The sequence below is a fragment of the Oncorhynchus mykiss genome, chromosome 17 (genome assembly GCF_057628025.1).
Source record: "Oncorhynchus mykiss isolate SJ-2025 chromosome 17, ASM5762802v1, whole genome shotgun sequence".
Classification (NCBI taxonomy): Eukaryota; Metazoa; Chordata; class Actinopteri; order Salmoniformes; family Salmonidae; genus Oncorhynchus; species Oncorhynchus mykiss.
Window position 1 is genome coordinate 6790266 of NC_143038.1, and position 22007 is coordinate 6812272.

General features: G+C 41.8%; 1 long non-coding RNA gene across 4 annotated transcripts in view; it reads left to right on the forward strand.

The window, feature by feature from the left end:
- The first annotated feature begins 1218 nt into the window (after window positions 1-1218).
- Window positions 1219-22007, forward strand: part of LOC149975700 (uncharacterized) — a 138712-nt gene continuing 117923 nt past the window's right edge. The window contains exons 1-3 of one of the 4 annotated variants that reach the window (XR_016487706.1): window positions 1219-1647; window positions 2016-2077; window positions 9642-9802. This is a non-coding gene — a long non-coding RNA (uncharacterized LOC149975700). The remainder of the gene's footprint in view (window positions 1648-2015; window positions 2078-9641; window positions 9803-22007) is intronic. The other 3 variants (XR_016487708.1, XR_016487707.1, XR_016487709.1) reach the window with 3 other exon arrangements.

Below are 22007 nucleotides of genomic sequence, written 5' to 3' on the forward strand. Positions count from 1 at the left end.
TGCTTAAACCTATCCAGTTAAAGGGCCAAGGGATTGATATGGGATTCAGTGTATGCTCTTCTGATTGGTAGGCCACTGATTTAACCAGGTCACATATGGCGTCTGTGGAGGAGACAAACCTGGAATTAAATAGTTTAAATTAAGTTAAACTGCTTTGCTTTATCTTGGCAAGGTCGCAGTTGTAAATGAGAACTTGTTCTCAACTAGCTTACCTGGTTAAATAAAGGTGAAATAAAATAAAAAAAAAAATAAAAATAGATTTTGGGGGGGGGTTGTATCATTTGATTTACACAAAATGCCTACCACTTTGAAGTTGAATTTTTTTTATTGTGAAACAAATAAGAAATAAGACAAAAAGCAGAACTTGAGCGTGCATAACTATTCACCCCCCCATCTTGCAATCATCTTGCTGTGAAGTGACTCAAGTCAGGCTTGTCTGTTTGCTTTAAGGTAACATACGCTTGATGCAAAGGGGAGACACTAACAAGAGACAAGTATGTAAACAAAAAAGTAATCTATGTCGTGGCGAATGGTAAATAATTAAGGTTAGAGACAAGTCATTCTTTTCCATGTTTTTGTATTTAACAGATTCCAGTGTCAACCTCAGAATTAACGACCCGGAGGTGGTAATGTCAATCGCTAATGTCGCCGTGACCATCTGGCTGTTGTGACATTTATATAAAGACAGTGTTGTCTTGCCAGTATTACTCTTAATTCCAGGTAGTAAGGCAAAAAAATAGGCAAAATGCCAAGACGTGGTGACTACTTGGGCAAGGCACTGTACATCAGGAAAATGGAACTCAGGAAGGAGAAAGGAATAAAGCCAACACCCGTTGTTAGACATGACCTCCGTGGTTCATGTGTAAAGGCTCCAGGATTGGCCTCACTAGCCCGGCTGGCCCTTAAAACCTGTTAGAGCTCTAGGGGCGCTATTTCATTTTTGGATAAAAAACGTTCCCGTTTTAAGCGCGATATTTTGTCACGAAAAGATGCTCGACTATGCATATTCTTGACAGTTTTGGAAAGAAAACACTCTGAAGTTTCAGAATCTGCAAAGATTTTGTCTGTAAGTGCCCCAGAACTCATTCTACAGGCGAAACCAAGATGATGCATCACCCAGGAATTAGCAGAATTTCTGAAGCTCTGTTTTCCATTCTCTCCTTATATGGCTGTGATTGCGCAACGAATGAGCCTACACTTTCTGTCGTTCGCCCAAGGTCTTAGCAGCATTGTGACGTATTTGTAGGCATATCATTGGAAGATTGACCATAAGAGACTACATTTTCCAAGTGTCCGCCTGGTGTCCTGCGTCGAATTCGGTGCGCAATTGCCAGCTGCTTCTACTTTACCATTTGATTCAGGGGAGAAAGCATGTGTCCAAGAACGATGTATCAATGAAGAGATATGTGAAAAACACCTTGATGATTGATTCTAAACAACGTTTGCCATGTTTTCAGTCGATATTATGGAGTTAATTTGGAAAAAAGTTCGCGTTTTGAGGACTGAATTTTCTGATTTTTTTTGGTAGCCAAATGTGATGTATAAAACGGAGCTATTTCTAATACACAAGGAATCTTTTTGGAAAAACTGAGCATCTGCTATCTAACTGAGAGTATCCTCATTGAAAACATCAGAAGTTCTTCAAAGGTAAATGATTTTATTTGAAGGCTTTTATGTTTTTGTTAATGTTGCGTGCTGGATGCTAACGCTAATGCTAACGCTAAATGCTAACGCGAAATGCTAACGCTAGCTAGCTACTTTTACACAAATGATTGTTTTCCTATGGTTGAGAAGCATATTTTGAAAATCTGAGATGACAGTGTTGTTTACAAAAGGCTAAGCTTGAGAGATGGCATATTTATTTCATTTCATTTGCGATTTTCATAAATAGTTAACGTTGTGTTATGCTAATGAGCTTGCTGATAGATTTACACAATCCTGGATACAGGGGTTTTTTCATAGCTAAACGTGACGCAGAAAACGGAGCGATTTGTCCTAAACAAATAATCTTTCAGGAAAAACTGAACATTTGCTATCTGAGAGTCTCCTCATTGAAAACATCTGAAGTTCTTCAAAGGTAAATGATTTTATTTGAATGCTTTTCTGTTTTTTTGTGTAAATGTTGCCAGCTGAATGCTAATGCTAAATGCTACGTTAGCCATCAATACTGTTACACAAATGCTTGTTTTACAATGGTTGAGAAGCATATTTTGAAAATCTGAGATGACAGTGTTGTTAACAAAAGGCTAAGCTTGAGAGCTAGCATATTTATTTCATTTCATTTGCGATTTTCATGAATAGTTAACGTTGCGTTATGGTAATGAGCTTGAGTCTGTATTCACGATCCCGGATCCGGGATGGGGAGATCAGAAAGGTTAAGAGCCCCAAGGACTGGCCTGGACCTCCCTGGGGAACCACTGATGGTTCTCTCTGAGAGACGGTGCCACCACCCCGGGGCCCCTCTCCTCTTCCTAAGACTGTGAGCAGATGGTTCGGCCCAGCAAGACTGCATTGCAAGAGAGGGCAATGTAGAGAGAGAGAGGATGAATAGCATATAAGAAGAAAATTGGATTCATGCTTGTAAAATACAAAGCAAAACTGATTTTTTATTGGTGTGTGCGTGTGAGCGTGCGTGCGCTTGCATGTTCTTGCTTTAGAGTGTGTGTGTGTGTGTGTGTGTGTGTGTGTGTGTGTGTGTGTGTGTGTGTGTGTGTAGATTCCTCCAGGGATCTTGGTCTCCTCAGACAAGCTTGGTCTCCTTGTCCAGGGGGTGGCACCACACAGACAGGGAGCAGTCCCCTTCTATGACAGCATGAATTGAAAATTCACATCAAATAACTGGGGCACCAGCTGAAATCCCAGAGAATACTTTTGCCCTGTCAGCTTGTATCACCCTCATGAACATCTTAATCATGTCTCCGAAGAATGCCCTGCTCGCCCAACCACAAACGATGTACAAACGGTGAAAGCCTTAAATGTGGGACGTCCTTGTAACATATTGTCAAGTTTGTTTACATAGTGCCGATCGTTGTTGGCCCTGTTTAGTCAAAAGGGCAAGGATTTCAATGCAATATGGATGGCACAAACTGTAAACAAATACGTTTCACGAGGCGGCCATTTTTCCAGTACACTCTCCCCTCTTCAAAAACCCCAATTGACCCGCAATGAATGGAAGTAAATGTCACCTTGTTGCCTCGCAATTAAACAACTGTAGCGAAAATATTTTATTAGCATAACTAAATGTCCGATGTCCACAAAGACCAATTCAAAGTGTCTAACGCAATTTTGTATGCTGATTTAGTTCTGTTGTGCGCTAATGATAGGTCACTAATGACTGAGGAAACAGTTAATCTCTCCTCCAAGCCAGTCAAAAGTTTGTGCTAGACCTACGATTTGCTGGTGTTTATTGTTGGGGTCGATGCTATGCGGCCCGGTTACAAGTACACTAAATTAAACATGCTTTTAAATATTGAATACTGAATGAATATCTCGTCCCTCAGGAGTGTTGAATCAGTGAAGCATGGCGGAAACACCTGGATAATAAAATAACACCTCAGAATGTCTGTGTACATTTTTTTTTTATTTAACTGGTCAAGTCAGTTATTAAGAACAAATTCTTATTCGCAATGACAGCCTAGGAACAGTGGGTTAACTGCCTTGTTCAGGGGCAGAACAACAGATTTTTAGCTTGTCAGCTCGGGGATTCAATCTAGCAACCTTTCAGTTACTGGCCCAATGCTCAAACCACTAGGCTACCTTCCGCCGTGGAAAATTGGCGCTGCATGTGATGTTGATTGCATTAACCATACAGTAGCTGTGTTATGGAACATTGAACATTTCAAAGAATAATCATTAAAACATAAATGTAGTGTGGGGAACATTAGTTGACCGTTTGTTTGAATATATTTTTCTTGAGACACCTGTATAGGTGTATGTTAATGAGACTTCTGCCTGTTTACACAACATTTCTTCTCATTCAAAGACTTCAGTACCTGTTCCACACTTAGAATGTAGCTACATTTTATACCCCCCATAACCACACTACTGATCAGGTCCACTCTACTCTTAAGCCCCGGGAACAGCACCACTCTGATGCAGAGAGAGACAAGAGCCAGACAGAGAAAGTGAAAGAAAGAAAAGAGGGCGAGAGAGAGAGAGAAACAGACAGAGAGACTGAAAGCCATGTCTAAATCCCCAAAACCGCAGCAGAGAGCTTGCAAAACAAACGTAAGAGCAGATGACACCAAAATGGCAGCCGAACGAAACGCTGATCTATATCCAAAAGTGATTAAGGCCCCCAGCCTTTCAGTAACGTGTCAGCGGACAAGCAATTACTCCATCAAGTGGAGGGAGAGGCCTGTTTATGAGAAAGGGAGATAGAGCCATCAAACATCTACTACTTGGGCACACCACAAATAGAGAGGTGTGTGTGTGTGTGTGTGTGTGTGTGTGTGTGTGTGTGTGTGTGTGTGTGTGTGTGTGTGTGTGTGTGTGTGTGTGTGTGTGTGTGTGTGTGTCTTTTATGGCGTCTGTTGTATGGCGTCTGTTGTTGAAAGACAGGATCTCTTTCCTGTCATGATTTACCTTGAAAGACATGTATGCTATAGAGCTGGCAGTATGTGTATTTACAAAGAACCTTTCAAATGGCCCCCACACAATTATTTATAGCTCATTCATCCCCACTCCCTTGTAACTATACCCCAAGTTGTTGATGTAAATGAGAAAGTGTTCTCAGTGAACTTACCTGGTAAAATAAGTGTTAAATAAATAATTAATAAATAGTGAGAGAAAAAAGTGTCTGTGTATGCGTGTACATAGAGTACATCTGTTTCACCTGTCCTTGTGATTGTCTCCACACCCTCCAGGTGTCTCTGATTTTCCGCAGTGTATTTATCCCTGTGTTTCCTGTCTCTCTGTGCCAGTTCGTCTTGTATGTTTCCAAGTCAACCACCGGTTTTCCCGTTCTCCTGCTTTTTGCATTCTCCTTTTTCTAGTCCTCCCGGTTTTGACCCTTGCCTGTTTCTGGACTTTGTTCCCACCTGCCAGACCATTCTGCCTGCCTTGACCACGAGACATTCTGCCACTTTGTACCTCCTGGATTAACCCCTTCGGATTAATAAACATTGTAAGACTCCAATCCAACCATCTGCCTCTGTGACTGCATCTGGGACTCGCCTTGTGCCTTGATACATTTGTGTGTGTGTGTGCAAGAGAGAGAGAGAGAGCCATAGAGAGAGAGCCATAGAGAAGCAACATGAGCTCGTAGCACTATGCCTAAACCCTGCTGAAACAAGGGGAAGCGCTGGCTGTTAAAACGTCTGTTCGGTAGCATGTTTACACTGGCTCAATGGCAGGGGAAATGGTGGGAGATGTCCCATTTAAAATGTAACACATGAATATGCTGTGCAGCATTACACATTTCTTGAGCCATTCCCTCAATCCCTCTCATCGCCAACGGTCACACGCATAAACGCACAACACACATACAGACATACTCAAACACACACATATACATACACCAGTGGAAGCTGGTGGGAGGAGCTAAAGGAGGACAGGCTCATTGTAATATAATTTATACCATTCCAGTCATTACAATGAGCCAGTCCTACTATATATCTTCCCACCAGCCTCCACTGACAAACACACAGACTCACGTACACACACACACATGCACGCAGATTGATGTCAAAATTGGACGTCGTGAGGACGTCGAGAAATGCCTTCAAAACTGGCCACTAGTTGCAACAATGAGTGCGATTACAATCAAGAAGGCTTGGGTTTTGATAGGGCGTTGTGGACGGGGGTGGTGGATGGGCGAAATCCCATGGGTTAAGATTTGGGATACGGTTAAAACATTAAGTTTAACCACTTATTCTGAATGGTTAAGGTATAGGCTACGGTTTGGGATAGGGTTCAAACATTAAGTTTAAAAAGTGGTTAAACAACCGGCATCGAACACACAACCTTCGGACCCAGAGCCATATCTGTTCGATGCCAGTCGTAGACACTGGTTTTAATTGTTTTGTTTGAACCCTATCCCAAACCCTATCCTTAACCCTTACCTTACCCATTCAGAATGAGTGCCTAAACTTAACCCTTAACTTAGAAATGCAACGTTTGGTGAAATGGAACGATACTGAGCAGCAGGAGAAACAAAAACAATTTGACATTTGACAGTTGGTGCAACTTCAAAATGTTATGTTTTTTAGGACATGGATGAATGTCTCATGCTGCAATGGGACTGTGAGAGCTTGTTGTGCACGCATGCCAGCACACACACTCACACACACAGTTCATCTTTTTGGCCTTCAGCTGATACAGCACTCATCGTCTTTATAACATCCTTATTGATTCTCCTCATTCACAGCAAAGGAAGATATATACAGTAGTGGTCTGTGGAGCCAGCCCAAGGATAACCTTACAAATCATTATCTATGTAAATATTGCCAGATGGAGTAAGTAGCCTAATAAACAGACAGGAAATACGGTTTGAGAGAGTAGGTCTGTCTGGATGGAGCTCTACCTGTTCACCATTATATTGATGATGATTCGAATTGCCTTAGTTATGGAGAACTAGGGAGGTAGCCAAGCCAATTTTCTACCTCCCTCCCTACTTTCTCCTCCAACAGGCTGACAACACTGCTCGCGTCGCATCCACAAGCCTTGCAAAATACATTTAGAATGTTTTATTTATTTTTTAAATCAAATGTATTTATAAAGCCCTTCTTACATCAGCTGATATCTCAAAGTGCTGTACAGAAACCCAGCCTAAAACCCCAAACCCCAAACAGCAAGCAATGCAGGTGTAGAAGCATCGCGCTGCAAGAAATCTATTCAATTATTGCGCGCGCGCCAACGAGCGTCTGCGTTGCCAAGGGATAAAATAGAAGTCAGTTCTATTTCTGACGCCTCTCCCATCTCCTCATTGGTTTATAGAAGCAGGTACCCACGTGCCATCTCCTCATTGGTTATACCCACATGGGTGACAAAGACGAACGAGGTCAGTGGCGGTAATGCACCTAATTTATGAATGTTGCCAATCGCATTATAAAGTCAAGAAAAGAAAAAGCATGGAAGGAGGAGAGATGACTAGAAACGATTCGGTTGACAGTTTTATGTGTGGATTAATTGTCGGAGTAGAGGACCTTGTGCATTTCAGGTAAAACAACTCAATGTTTATATCCAAGGACAAATGAGCTAGCAACAGCAAGCTAGCCAAATAAGACAAATTAGCTAGCAAGTGCAAGCTAGCTAGCTAAATTGCCATTCATGTTTAATGCTTTTGAACCTGTCCCCAAATTAATATAATTGGTTCAGTTTGTTTTGATATTTTAACCTGCGTGCCGTGATCGCATTTGGTGTGGGGGGGACAAAATACATTTATGCACGATGGCGCACACGTGCAGCCGGTTTGGCTTCTGTGTAGCACTCCTTTAACCTCTATCCATGCCTCTCCTCCTTGCTGCCTCTTTCTTGCTATTTCTTTCCCTTCTATACTCCATTTATTTCTCCTACCTCCACCTCTATCTGCCCTCCTCTGTCCTCCCTTCATTTCTATCTCTCTCCCTCCCACACATCCCTCTCTCCTCTCTTACTAGTTCTCTCTCATCCAAGCCTCTCTCCTCTGTCATCATATCCTTTCTTTCTCCCCCTCCCTTCCTCTGACCCTTCCTTCCCTTCCTCTCTCACTCCACAGCCCTCTCTCCCCCTCCCTCAGCCCTTCTTCTCTCTCTGTCTCTCTCCTCTACCATCTCTCTCCACCCAGTCTCTCTCTCTTCCTCCTTCCTCTCCCTCTCCCTACAGCAGAAGGGAGTAGAGTTAGTTATACACTGCCTGGAGGAGGCCTAATTAAAACCTATGTAAATTTACTGAATGTTCGTTAAACCACAATGGAGGTGCTTATCTGTTTGGAATTTTAATTAAAAACCTCCCATGAAATGTGGAGAGCGTTCTCACCTACTATTGGTTTTAAAAACGTGATTGATTGATCACACCACTGTCATAGGCTATTACACAAATACACCTGAAACGTACACAACACAGTCAATAATCATTTTCATTTAACGAAACCAGCTCAAGAAAAATTGCTGCTTTTCGTATCTTTGGCCTAGTGGTTAGAGTGCTAGGCCAGTAACCGAAAGGTTGCTTGATCAATTCCCTGAGCTGACAAGGTAAAAACCTGTTGTTCTGCCCCTGAACAAGGCAGTTATTGTAAATAAGAATTTGTTCTTAACTGACTTGCCTAGATAAATAAAAACAAATAAAAAATAAATGTGGTGGCATTCCATTTCATAATCCTCTGTCATTAACACTTTTCCCATTTCAACTTCATAGTCCAATGACAGAAGAGTGGTACGATAACAACCAGTGTCTGAACTTAAATACCCGCCCAGCGCCATTTTGGATGGATATTTTCTAGAAACCAGAGAGAAACCTTCAACCATGTTTGTACCCTATCGTCCAAACTGGAGACATGTTCTACATGCTTTATGATTCAGTGGTCTGACGTGTGGGAACAATGCATGATGATATGTGCTGGATTGTCATAATACGATTTCATATTTTATATGGCTCTTCATTAATCATCATCTCATCTGACACAGACATAGATCAAATGCTAGGTATAACAGCAGGTATAACAACACAACAAACATATGAGTTCACTATAGAGCACAAAACAAATCAGAGTCAGACTAATATAAACCTAATCCCTTGTAACAGGAACCCTAGAAAACTTAACTTAATTCTAATTTAAAGTGTCAACAAAGGTGTTCTCTCAGTGCTCTCTATATCTGTGCTTTCTGTCTGACATTTCAAGAGTGAGGGCACAAGCTGCAGAGCTCCCTTCTCTTACATTACATTACGGTCTCCCTTTTTCACTTCCCATGGTGCAACTGGCTCTCAGGCTGGCAATAGCCCTTGGAGTAAGTGAAGCGAATCAAACGCTATCTGGCTGCCCAGGAGAATCCTTGGCGGGGGTTTGCACACTGAGGAAGAAGGATAAAAGCACAAGCCAGGCCTGGCGGACCCAGACACTCTCCCTCTCTCTGACTCCCTATTATCTCCAGTCTTGAGTGGCGACAAATATCCTTTCTTTTTTCCTCTCCCTTCAACGTTGAACCGTGAACCTCTGGCCAGAGACTTCAATGTCTCTCACAGTACTGTACATTACTATTGGACAACTACTAAAAGTAGTAAAGGACTAAAATACAAGAAGGTTATGCAGTAGGGGACAGAGAAAATGCAGGATGATTTGATGGGAGACCAGGTTTGGAGATATACTGGGGCTTTGGTATGGTCTAATACACAGTGTTCATCAGGGTAGAAGACATAGGTAGACTAGTGTCTAAGAACAAGGCCATAAGTGGAGAGTACACTACAATAGAAGCAGCAAGACAACTGAATGGTCTAAAAATATTCTTCAAAGTGCAAATAGATGAATCTTCCACGTCTTCTCTGACTGAATGCCTCCTCCAACCGCTGCAACAAATCCCGAACACTTGCCATTTCCCATTTAATTGAACCACTGACATATCATTTCTGGTTACTGAGACATATTCTACTTTATTCATCAAATGAGGGACAGGAATTAGTTGGGAGTCTTTTCTCATCTTCTCCTCTTTTCTTTCTCTTTTTCACAGCTCTGGTATTTTTCTCTGTTCCCCCTGTCAGGCAGAGAAGAGGTGAGGGAAAGAAGAAGGGAGGGAGTCTTTATTCACCAGAGGCATACCAGTGCGTGCCGTTGTGAATCTTCCTCAGAGGTGACACGATGAAGCGACGACAGCAGGACACCTGATTAACTGTGAGCTGCATCTCCTAAAAAAATTTAATTATATTTTTTCAAAGTTGTCTTCCCATCAGTCACATTGCTGGAGCAGCAGACTGATGTGTCCAATATGGAGGAGAAAAAAATGAAGATAATGCCTCCCTAGTGGCACAGCATCGAAGTGCTAGAGGCGTCACTACAGACCCGGGTTCAATCCTATGCTGTATCACAACAGGCCGTGATCGGGAGTCCCATAGGGTAGAGCACAATTGGCCCAGCGTCATCCGGGTTAGGGGAGGTTTTGGTCGGTTTTTACATGGCTCATCGCGCTCTAGCGACTCCTTGTGGCGGGCCGGTGCGCCTGCAGGCTGACCTTGGTCATGAGTTGAACGACACATTGTTGCGGCTGGGGTCCTGGTTAAGCGGGCGGGTGAGAAGTACAGTTTGGCGGGTCATGTTTCGGAGGATGCAGGACTCGACCTTTGCATCCCGAGGCCGTCGGGGGAGTTGCAGGGATGAGACAAGATCAAAATTGGGGAGAAAAAGGGGGTAAAATACAAATACAAATAATAATAATACAAATAAATAAAGATAATACTTTTCAAAATGGAGTGTTACAGATAGTGTGCCGATGTCATAACATCTGTCTTCCAGCATTAACATCCGGATAAGGCAGTGTCAGGGTGGTAGACGACGGCTGGTGTGCGTTACAGTGCCAATCCTCTCCCACCATCCCGCCAGCCACGACGCCATCCATTGTTGCCACAGTTTTTGCAACTGTTTATGATCGCTCAGCTATTTTGGAGAATCGCTTTGGCCGTTGTTGCTTTTTGCGATATTAACGATTTATTTCTTTCCAGATTAAAGATGAGAGATGTTTAAATGTTTAAACACACTTACTGTAACATAGTCTGTCCGTCTGTCACAGATTCACTTCCATTATTTTCCCCTTTTGAGAGACATGGTCCTAAAGGCAAATTTGTGAATGATTTAAATGGCAGAACATGAATATCTAACTCCATATTTACAATTCAAAAGAGCCCTGTTGGTTAAAACAGACATGACAACGATTAAGTGCCAAACTAATTGCATTTTGGAGCATTGAGATTAAGAAAACAAGCAAAGTGTTTTTTAATTTTTCTGAGATTTAATTCTAAGTCATAGAAGTTATTGTTTTATTAGAGTTCTAGTTTTCCTTCTAAAAAACACAACTAAGCCAGAACCAACAACAATATATATTTATATGATGTTCATATTAGGACAGCATACTGTAGATCTGAGAATGTTAGATTATATATAAGCACAGTTGATGTAAATTGGAAAACATGGTGACTCAGTCATACAGAAAGGGTCACTTCTACACACAGTCGGCTTCACCCAGTCCCAGGCAGCCCTAACAAACAGTTCTGCCATTAGTTGCATGATATGACTCATTCAGACATCTGTGGTCATCCAGCGACCTCACAGGGCACGTCTGATGAGTCATTCCAGAAAAGCGGACTGGGCCTGGGTAACCCTAGCAGGGTTGGAGGGCGATCACCATGGAGCTATGGCTGCCCCCATTACAGTGTAATGGGGACAGCCACTAAAGGCCGATTAGTTAGTCCCTAAAGCTAAAAGCTAGGCAGTTGGCTCGAGTCATGCGGATGACCAAAATTCACTATATGATTCATTACAACAGCATCACACAATAAGTAGGGTTGGCTGAAGGCTATGGTATGAGCTGTACTGTATGTGCCATTGAGTTGTGGCGAGATAGGAGTTACCACAACTGTAGGCCTATGAGTGCTAAAGGTCATACAACTTTTATTTCCACGATACAGAAAGTTTCTTGAATTGTCTAACAAAGTGTTAATCCTACAAGAGGTCATTTGAACCTCGGGTATATTTCCCATACTCTAACGGAACAGTCATCTAGTGAAGTTGCAATACTCGTGTGTTAGAGAGACTCTATATAAACCAATTAGAAGTCTAAAAGGTCCCAGCCTTGGAGGGGGAAAGATAAAACACATATTGGCTATTACACAAATACACCTGAAACGTACACAACACAGTCAATAATAATTTTCATTTAACTAAACCAGCTCAAGAAAAATAGCTGCTTTTCGTACAATTGGACGATGTAACCTTTCACATCAGCAGAAATTAACTGGTTTCACATTACTACACAACATTCTTTTATCTTTGGCCTAGTGGTTAGAGCGCTAGGCCAGTAACCGAAAGGTTGCAAGATCGAATCCCCGAGCTGACAAGGTAAACATCTGTCGTTCTGCCCCTGAAGAAGGCAGTTAACCCACTGTTACTAGTCCTTCATTGAAATTAAGAATGTGTTCTTAACTGACTTGCCTAGTAAGAAAAAAGGTAAAATAAAAATGTTCACATTTTTACCATCAGGCTATTCACTCAGCAATTATATATAGAGACGATGTTAGAGCTCTGCTCCTTTCTTCTCCCTCTCTCTATCTGATATTTCTGCAGTGGAGAGGAGAGGAACATGGGTTTATTAACAAGATTGGGCCCCTGAAGGATCTGACAATGTGTAAACGTTAAGTTTTCTTTTCTTTATTCTCAATTTTCTACTCTACTAACAAATACAATTGGAGCTAAAATAATTTATTCACTTATTTATTAACTTATTAAAGCACTTAAATGCAAATTTCAGAAAGTATAGTTTACTAGTGTCGGATGATGAAAGACTACAAGTATATGATTGCTCTATAACACGCTAAACCACAGTCTTCTTCTAAGGTTTCTGTGTACTTTGACAATGATTTTCCACAACAAACTCAACCTCATTCAAAGAACACGTCATGTTCTACAATCATCTCGCCTAATACTTTGAAATATTTTTCAAAAGCAAAGAATCACTGCTTATGCAACCCTTTCATGTAAATAACACGCCTACAACACCTCACCGGCCCAAATCACAATCATCCAAGCCAGTACTATCTGCTTAGGAACATCAAAATACCGAAATATCAGGCCTCCTGTTGTTACAACTCTCCAATCGACTTTATAGCTCTAAGTGTGGACTATAAAATAAAGGATGTCCTATTGAGAAAGGTGAATTAAAACTATTAAGTGTCATTAGTTGCTGTGATTTGGTCGGCATGGGCCTGTGTGCTGTGTTCCTTGATAAGCAGCATGCTACAGAGATAGCGCCGACTGGTGATCATTACAATGAAGAGCACATTTATTTTCCTTGTCAGACGCTCCCCAGATTCAATGCCTTTCCATGAATTCCTAATTTCTTAAAGGGATACCTCTGGATTTTGGCACTAGCATGCTAGCAGATACCCATAGACTTCCAGTCATTGTGCTAATGCTAGCTAGCATTGGCTCGGGAAACTAGCTCTAACTTCCTTCATACTGGACACAGAGACATAAGAATGGTATCCACTAGTTCCTCTGACTCTGGGGAAGTATATAAAGGGCCTCATTATCAAAATCCCAAAGAATCCCTTTAAACTGATGGAAATGGGTTTTCTGTTTTCATTTCTTCTGATGCACCTTTCGCAACAAGCTTTGCTTAAGCAATGGTTGCACTCAGCGAAGCGTGATTTCGATGTTGTAGCTACACTGGCATGTCAGGAGGGAAGGCGAGAAAGTGATATATTGAGAGAGAAAAAACATCCATTTGGAATAGACCAACATCAGGGATATCCTGCAAATGCCAAGAAGATGTATAACTTTTAAATGAGCAGCCATTTTTATTCACGACAACAGCAAGAACACAACAACAACTTAACTCCCACTTTGTATTGCCTGGTTCATAACCCAAGAAGCCTAGACTCCTACAGTTTGTGAATGCTCTTTGTTACCTTTTCAATTATTTGTCAGAAACAGCAAATATTCTAACTTGTCTTGCTGTACCTACAGTACAGTATCTGCCTATTTCTGGACCTCTGACTACCTCTCCTCCTGCTCTTCTGCTAAGGTACATTGACTATAAATAGAAGAAACTCAGGCAAACATGCAGGTTAATAAAAGCTGTCAAAGCATCACAATCACTTTGAAGAATGACAGGTATGGCAACACGTCTATGTATCCATTAAGGGTAACGCATCATTCCAAGCTAAGTCCTCACTATCAGGGAAGGAATACATGTGGTCTAACTCTTTCGGCAGAGGCTCATGAGTGTGGGAATAGTGTCGGCATGCTCTCGGATAGCTCTCAGGTCAGGTGCAATTCGGCTGTGCAGAGGCTCAAAGCTAGCTCAATTAGGACATTGCGGTACTTCTCACTCCTCAAGATCAACGCCCTTCAGTAACTTTGCTCCCAGGGCTCTCTCTCTCAACCAATCGGACGGCTTGCAGACTGCAGTGAATTAGAACTGGCACCTTGCCTTCGGAGTGTTAAGGGTTACCATCTGTAAATTGAGAGTGGGTGGGTACTCTTCTGTAGAGTAAAGGTAGCTTGTAGCTTTGTGATGTCTGATGTGTTGGATATGCTGTCAATTACGTGATTTCATTCATTCAGTGTCACCTGCTGCTACGTTATGAAATCAAATGTTGGCATTTTGTATTGTACTTTGATTATCTTGACAATTTCAGAAATTGCAGACAACTCCCTGGTTCAAAATACAGAAAAAATATGTATTATTGTGTGCGTCATACTCTACTTTCAGGAATTGCCTACAACAGTATTAAGCTCTCATATTAGTAATCTATTGAACAACTAAAACCAAACAAGTTATCCTGATCACAACCTTGTTACTAACAGGAGATGGTGCTGAAAGTGCAGTGCATCACTGGAGTATAAAAGGCTCTGCAGTCACGTTCACAAATTGGCATTGTCACATTTTCTTGGCCCATTTTCAGATGGGCCAACGCAAACAACTGATTTTTCCTTTTTTCCGCTCTTGTTTTGGTTCAGTTCCCTGGCCTGAAAGTTGGTTCTGTCTGACTGAGGTTTCAGATCTAAATAATAATAACTCAATAGCTCTCCATAGCTCTCCATACATTGTTAAGACAATATCATCTATACATTAGGGACGATTTAGGGAAGATTTGTTGAATTAGAACAAATGGAGGAAAAGAGATGTTGAAATACATAAGAGTAATTACTTTTTTGGAAAGTGTAACACTATAAAGGGTCCCTCTCTTAAAATTCATTTTACATGTACCTCACTGTGTTTGACGAAGGAGATGCAATATCCCTATCTGTTGTTTTCAACCAGAAAATGCAGAAAGCCAAAATAAATGAAGGTAGGGAATCAATTCAACAGAAGCACTGGACTGTGGAGGAAACAAAATGCATGTAGCGCAAACTCTCAGCATGGCAGATATATATTCTCATTTACCCATAAACTGAAACACCCTAGCAATAACTTCCAAAATCAACGCTGATTTAAGACGACATACAGTTGAAGTCGGAAGTTTACTTACACTTAAGTTAGAGTCATTAAAACTTGCTTTTCAACCACTCCACAAATTTCTTGTTAACAAACAATAGTATTGGCAAGTGGATTAGGACATCTACATTGTCCATGACACAAGTAATTTTTCCAACAATTGTTTACAGACAGATTATTTCAATAATTCACTGTATCACAATTCCAATGGGTCAGCAGTTTACATACACTAAGTTGACTGTGCCTTTAAACAGCTTGGAAAATTCCAGAAAATTATGTCAAGCTTCTTATAGGCTAATTGATATCATTTGAGTCAATTGGAGGTGTACCTGTGATTGTATTTCAAGGCTTACCTTCATACTCAGTGCCTCTATGCTTGACATCATGGGAAAACCAAAGAAAAGCCAAGACCTCAGAAAAAAAATTACAGACCTTCCACAAGTCTGGTTCATCCTTGGGAACCATTTCCAAACGCCTGAAGGTACCACGTTCATCTGTGCAAACAATAGTACGCAAGTATAAACACCATGGGACCACGCAGCTGTCATACTGCTCAGGAAGGAGACGCATTCTGTCTCCTAGAGATGAACGTCCTTTGGTGCGAAAAGTGCAAATCAATCCCAGAACAAAAGCAAAGGACCTTGTGAATATGCTGGAGGAAACATGTACAAAAGTATCTATATCCACAGTAAAACGAGTCCTATATTGACATAACCTGAAAGGCCGCTCAGCAAGGAAGAAGCCACTGCTGCAAAACCGCCATAAAAAAGTCAGACTACGGTTTGCAACTGCACATGGGGACAAAGATCATACTTTTTGGAGAAATGTCTTCTGGTCTGATGAAACAATAATAGAACTGTTTGACCATAATGACCATCGTTAAAATTGGAGAAAAAGGGGGAGGCTTGCAAGCCGAAGAACACCATCCCAATCGTGAAGCACGGGGGTGGCAGCATCATGTTGTGGTAGGTGCTTTTGCTGCAGGAGGGACTGGTGCACTTCACAAAATAGATGGCATCATGAGGTGAGAAGATTATATGAATATATTGAAGCAACATCTCAAGACATCAGTCAGGAAGTTAAAGCTTGGTCGTAATTGGGTCTTCCAAATGGACAATGACCCCAAGCATACTTCCAAAATTGTGGCAAAATGACTTAAGGACAACAAAATCAAAGTATTAGAATGGCCATCACAAAGCGCTGACCTCAATCCTATTGATAATTTGTGGGCAGAACTGAAAAATTGTGTGCGAGCAAGGAGGCCTACAAACCTGACTCAGTTACACCAGCTCTGTCAGGAGGAATGGGCCAAAATTCACCCAACTTATTGTGGGAAGCTTGTTGAAGGCTACCCAAAATGTTTGACCCAAGTTAAACAATTTAAAGGCAATGCTATCAAATACTAATTGAGTGTATGTGAACTTCTGACCTACTGGGAATGTGATGAAAGAAATGAAAGCGGAAATAAATCATTCTCTCTACTACTATTCTGACATGTCACATTCTTAAAATAAAGTTGTGATCATAACTGACCTAAGACAGGGAATTTTTACAAAGATGAATTGTCAGGAATTGTGAAAAACTGAGTTTAAATGTATTTGGCTAAGGTTTATTTAAACTTCCGACTTCAACTGTTTTACTGATAACAAGAAAACACATTTGACCGTTATTCAATGTTGGAGTGCAGAGAAGAATCTTTGGTATATTATATATTGGAGTAAGGAAATGTTGGCTTCTGCTAACATTGCTAACAAATTTAGCAAAAAGCTAAAAATCCTCATATGAATATGTTCCTGAGAATCAAACCTTTATATACTGAACAAAAAATATAAACGCAACTTGTAAAGTCCTATGTCTCATGAGCTGAAATAAAAGATCCCAGAAATGTTCCATACGCATAACAGCATATTTCGTTCAAATTTTGTGCACAAATTTGTTTACATCCCTGTTAGTGAGCATTTCTCATTTTCAAAGATAAAACATCACAACCGCAGAGCCGGTCTTGACCTGACTGCAGTTCGGAATCGTAACCGACTTCTGTGGGTAAATGCTCAGCTTTCATGGCCACTGACACGCTGGAGAAGTGTGCTTTTCACAGATTAATCCTGGTTTCAACTGTACTGGGCAGATGTCAGACACAATGTATGGGTCCGTATGGGCAACCGGTTTGCTGACGTCAACGTTGTAGTGCCATGCATCTGATGCCATCACCTTATGCTTCAGCATGATAATGCACGACCCCATGTTGCATGGATCTGTACACAATTCCTGGAAGCTGAACATTTCCCAGTTCCTCCATGGCCTGAATATTTAACAAACATAACAAACATGTAACCCACTGTGCATGTTTGGGATACTATGGATCGACGTGTACGCCCGCGTGTTCCAGTTCCCGGCAAAATCCAGCAACTTTGCGCAGTCATGGAAGAGGAGTGGGACAACATTCCACAGGCAACAATCAACAGCCTGATCAACTCTATGCAGAGGAGGCAAATGGTGGTCACACCAGATACTGACTGATTTTCTGATACATGCCCCTCCTTTTGTTTTAAGTATCTGTGACCAACAGATGCATATCTGTTTTCCCAGTCATGTGAAATCCATAGTTTTGGGCCTAATGAAATGATTGAAATTGACTGATTTCCTTATATGAACTGTAACTCAGTAAAATCTTAGAAATTGTTGCATGTTGCGTTTGTATTTTTGTTCAGTGTACAATCCCATAATTCTTTGTAAGGCAACCGCTTGCAAGGCTCCCTCATTCTTATTCCAAAACCATTAAACCAGAGTTTAAAATAATAAGACCATAAAACCTTTATTTACATTGCTTCCTACATGGTACATTAAGGCAGGGCCCCAACCCTCATCCATGCACTTCACAATATTATTCCAGAAACTACTTTGTGCAGAGGCAGCAGAGATACATCATAACAAACGTACTAGACTAATCCGGTGAAAACCTCATAACCTCAAAAAGCTATGAGGGTCAATAAAATAATTGACCCCGGTCCTTACTTTGCCAAGTGGGCAAATATCCCGATTACATTGTAAATAAAAAATAATTAAAAAGGCACTTTGCACATTGCAGAAAAGACATAACAAACTTTATAAAGTAAGCCATGTTTCCTGACAGTATTGCCTAAACTCTAATCTCTCGTGGACAGACTATGTAACCATAAGTAGTACCAAAGATCTGTCATGATATGCGTGAGATCAGCAGCATTATTTTCGGTACTTGGGGTTTTTGCCACTGGTTACTTGGACAAATCAGGATTTTGCAGCTGTTAATAACTTTCACATTTCAGAAGGGGAGGGAACATTTGTCCCATAGACTTGCCCGTAACTTTCAAAAGAAAGAGGGTGGAGCTCTTCGTTCTATCCTTTTTCATAACATGTATGGACTCAAAACTTAATAGAGCGTCTGACCAATTACGAAAAACTTTAGTTATGGGTTAACCCGAGGTTACTTAAACCCAAACCAAGACCACTCGACAGTTTCCTTATGTCCTTTGGATGATACAGCTAGTCTGCACGCCACTTCACCAAAGTTATCTGGTTAATTAAAAAGTTAAAACCTCTATCTAAGGTTTCATTATGAAGCCTTTTATCTGAAATGTGAAAAATAAGGTGACATAGAAGTGCTTGTCAAGGGTTCTTCTGGCGGCCTTGGGTATTTAGAAGATGGGTAACACACGCCAACCCCCTGTCACCCTATCAACCTCAGCCTGCCAAAAACTGTAGACTCATTGATAGCTCTGTAGTCAGCCAGCTCTCATGGAAGAGGTGGACACAACTCACACACTCCGAGTTTCACATCCACACATGCATGTAAGTGTACATTGACATTAGCAGTATTTTCTCGCACACCTCTCTCTCTCTCTCTCTCCTACCACAACAACACACACAGACATATAATACACCACACTCTCCAGATCAATTCTCCTGGATTAATGGCCCGGGGCCTTCTAGCTGACTCATAGTGTCACCAAATATGGTGAGTTACTGTTGAATTAGGCCAGGCTGCCACTCTGTCACAACCATTGATACACTTAGTCAATCCTAATGTCCACCACTTGTCATCACAGACACCACCCCGCTCACCGCCGTGGGTGACCCTCCGTACTGTTCATGAATACAAACAAGGGACCGATGTCTCTTAAACCGCAGACAGCTGCATCTCGATGTGTTCGCCTTGAGTGAGTTTGTGAAACAAAGACCCAGACAGAGCATTTCTTCCATTCTTTCATGCCTGGGTATTTCCATATGTCCCCCATAGCTCCCCTATCCATCCATCCATCACATTTCACTGTGGGCTAGACAGCTGTCCAGGGATAACGCATACTCACAGTCCAATCAAATTGGATCTAATGCCATAATTCCTTAGCAGTCAAGGCGGGCACACAGAGAGGTGAAATTCGGTGTATGTTTTCTTCTTCGCCTTATTCAAGGGTTGAATATGTTTCTTTATTTAAGTAGGGGTTGGGGATTTGCTGTGTGTGTAAGAGTGCATGTCATTGTATTATGTGTGTGTGTGTGTGTGTGTGTGTGTGTGTGTGTGTGTGTGTGTGTGTGTGTGTGAGTGAGTGAGTGAGTGAGTGAGTGAGTGAGTGAGTGAGTGAGTGAGTGAGTGAGTGAGTGAGTGAGTGAGTGAGTGAGTGAGTGAGTGAATGAGTGAGTGACTGAATGAGTGAGTGAGAGAGACAAAGAGGCACAGCCATGTTGAAACAACATGTCAAGATTAATTAGAGGATCTTGCTCTGGCTCTTGTATTAAGACGTGATGTCATGTGATGTTAACTCAACAAGGAGCCCCTCCACAGTAAACTGTCGACTCACTACTGCATAATGACATGTGTTTACTCAACCCAATCCCATTTGGCCTTTAAAGAAATTGCTACATGAACAAAATAGAAAACAGGCCTCTTATGTTGCCTTAACACTTAAAGTAAACAGTGTAAAATGTCTGCCTAACACAACAACTAAATAACATATTAGAGTATGGTATAAAATATCTGCCTAACAATACAACCAAATAACGTATTAGAGTATGGTATAAAATGTCTGCCTAACAATACAACATATTAGAGTATGGTATAAAATGTCTTCCTAATAATACAACTAAATAATGTATTTGAGTATGGTATTAAATGTCTGCCTAACAATACAACTAAATAACGTATTTGAGTATGGTATTAAATGTCTGCATAATACTAAGATGTGACCTTCCGGTGCCGACAGAGATGGCCGCTTCGCTTCGCGTCCCTTGGAAACTATGCAGCATTTTGTTTTTTTACGTGTTGTTTCTTACATTGGTACCCCAGGTAATCTTAGGTTTCATTACATACAGTCGGGAAGAACTACTGAATATAAGAGCAACGTCAAGTCACCATCATTACGACCAGGAATATGACTTTCGCGAAGCGGATACTGTGTTCTGCCTTCCACCCAGGACAACGGAATGGATCCCAGCCTGCGACCGAAAACAAAAGAGGCAAATGAAGCAGTCTTCTGGTCAGGCTCCGGAGACGGGCACATCGCGCACCACTCCCTAGCATACTACTCGCCAATGTCCAGTCTCTTGACAACAAGGTTGATGAAATCCGAGCAAGGGTAGCATTCCAGAGAGACATCAGAGACTGTAATGTTCTTTGCTTCACGGAAACATGGCTCACTCGAGAGACGCTAATGGAATCGGTGCAGCCAGCTGGTTTCTTCACGGATCGCGCCGACAGAAACAACCAGGGGCGGGGGGGGGGGGGGGGGGGGGGGGGTATGCCTTATGATTAACGAGATGTGTTGTGATCACAACAACATACAGGAACTCAGGTCCTTCTGTTCACCTGAATTAGAATTCCTCACAATCAAATGTCGACCGCATTATCTACCAAGGGAATTCTCTTCGATTATAATCACAGCCATATGTATTCCGCCCCCAGCGCAGACACATCAATGCCCCTGAACAAACTTTATTTGACTCTTTGCAAACTGGAAACCACATATCCTGAGGCTGCATTCATTGTAGCTGGGGATTTTAACAAGGCTAATCTGAAAACATGACTCCCTAAATTGTATCAGCATATCAATTTTGCAACCAAGGCTGGTAAAACCTTGGATCACTGCTATTCTAACTTCCACGATGCATATAAGGCCCTCCCCCGCCCTCCTTTCGGAAAAGCTGACCACGACTCCATTTTGTTGCTCCCTGCCTACAGACAGAAACTAAAACTGTTCAACGCTGGTCCGACCAATCTGATTCCACGCTTCAAGACTGCTTCGATCACGTGGACTGGGATATGTTCCGCATTGCTTCCAACAACAACATTGACGAATATGCTGATTCGGTGAGCGAGTTCATTAGAAAGTGCATTGACGATGTCATTCCCATAGCAACGATTAAATCATTCCCAAACCAGAAACTGTGGATTGATGGCAGCATTCGAGTGAAAGTGAAAGCGCGAACCACTGCTTTTAACCAGGGCAAGGTGACCGTAAACATGACCGAATACAAACAGTGTAGCTATTCCCTCCGCAAGACAATCAACCAAGCTAAGCGTCAGTATAGAGACAAAGTAGAGTCACAATTCAACGGCTCAGACACAAGAGGTATGTGGCAGGGTCTACAGTCAATCACGGATTACAAAAGAAAGCTAAGGTAACTGAGCTAAACGACTACTAGCACTCACTTCTGTCATCATGATGTGCTTTGAGAGACTAGTCAAGGACCATATCACCTCCACCCTACCTGACACCCTAGACCCACTCCAATTTGCTTACCGCCCAAATAGGTCCACAGACGACGCAATCTCAACCACACTGCACACTGCCCTAACCCATCTGGACAAGAGGAATACCTATGTGAGAATGCTGTTCATCGACTACAGCTCAGCAT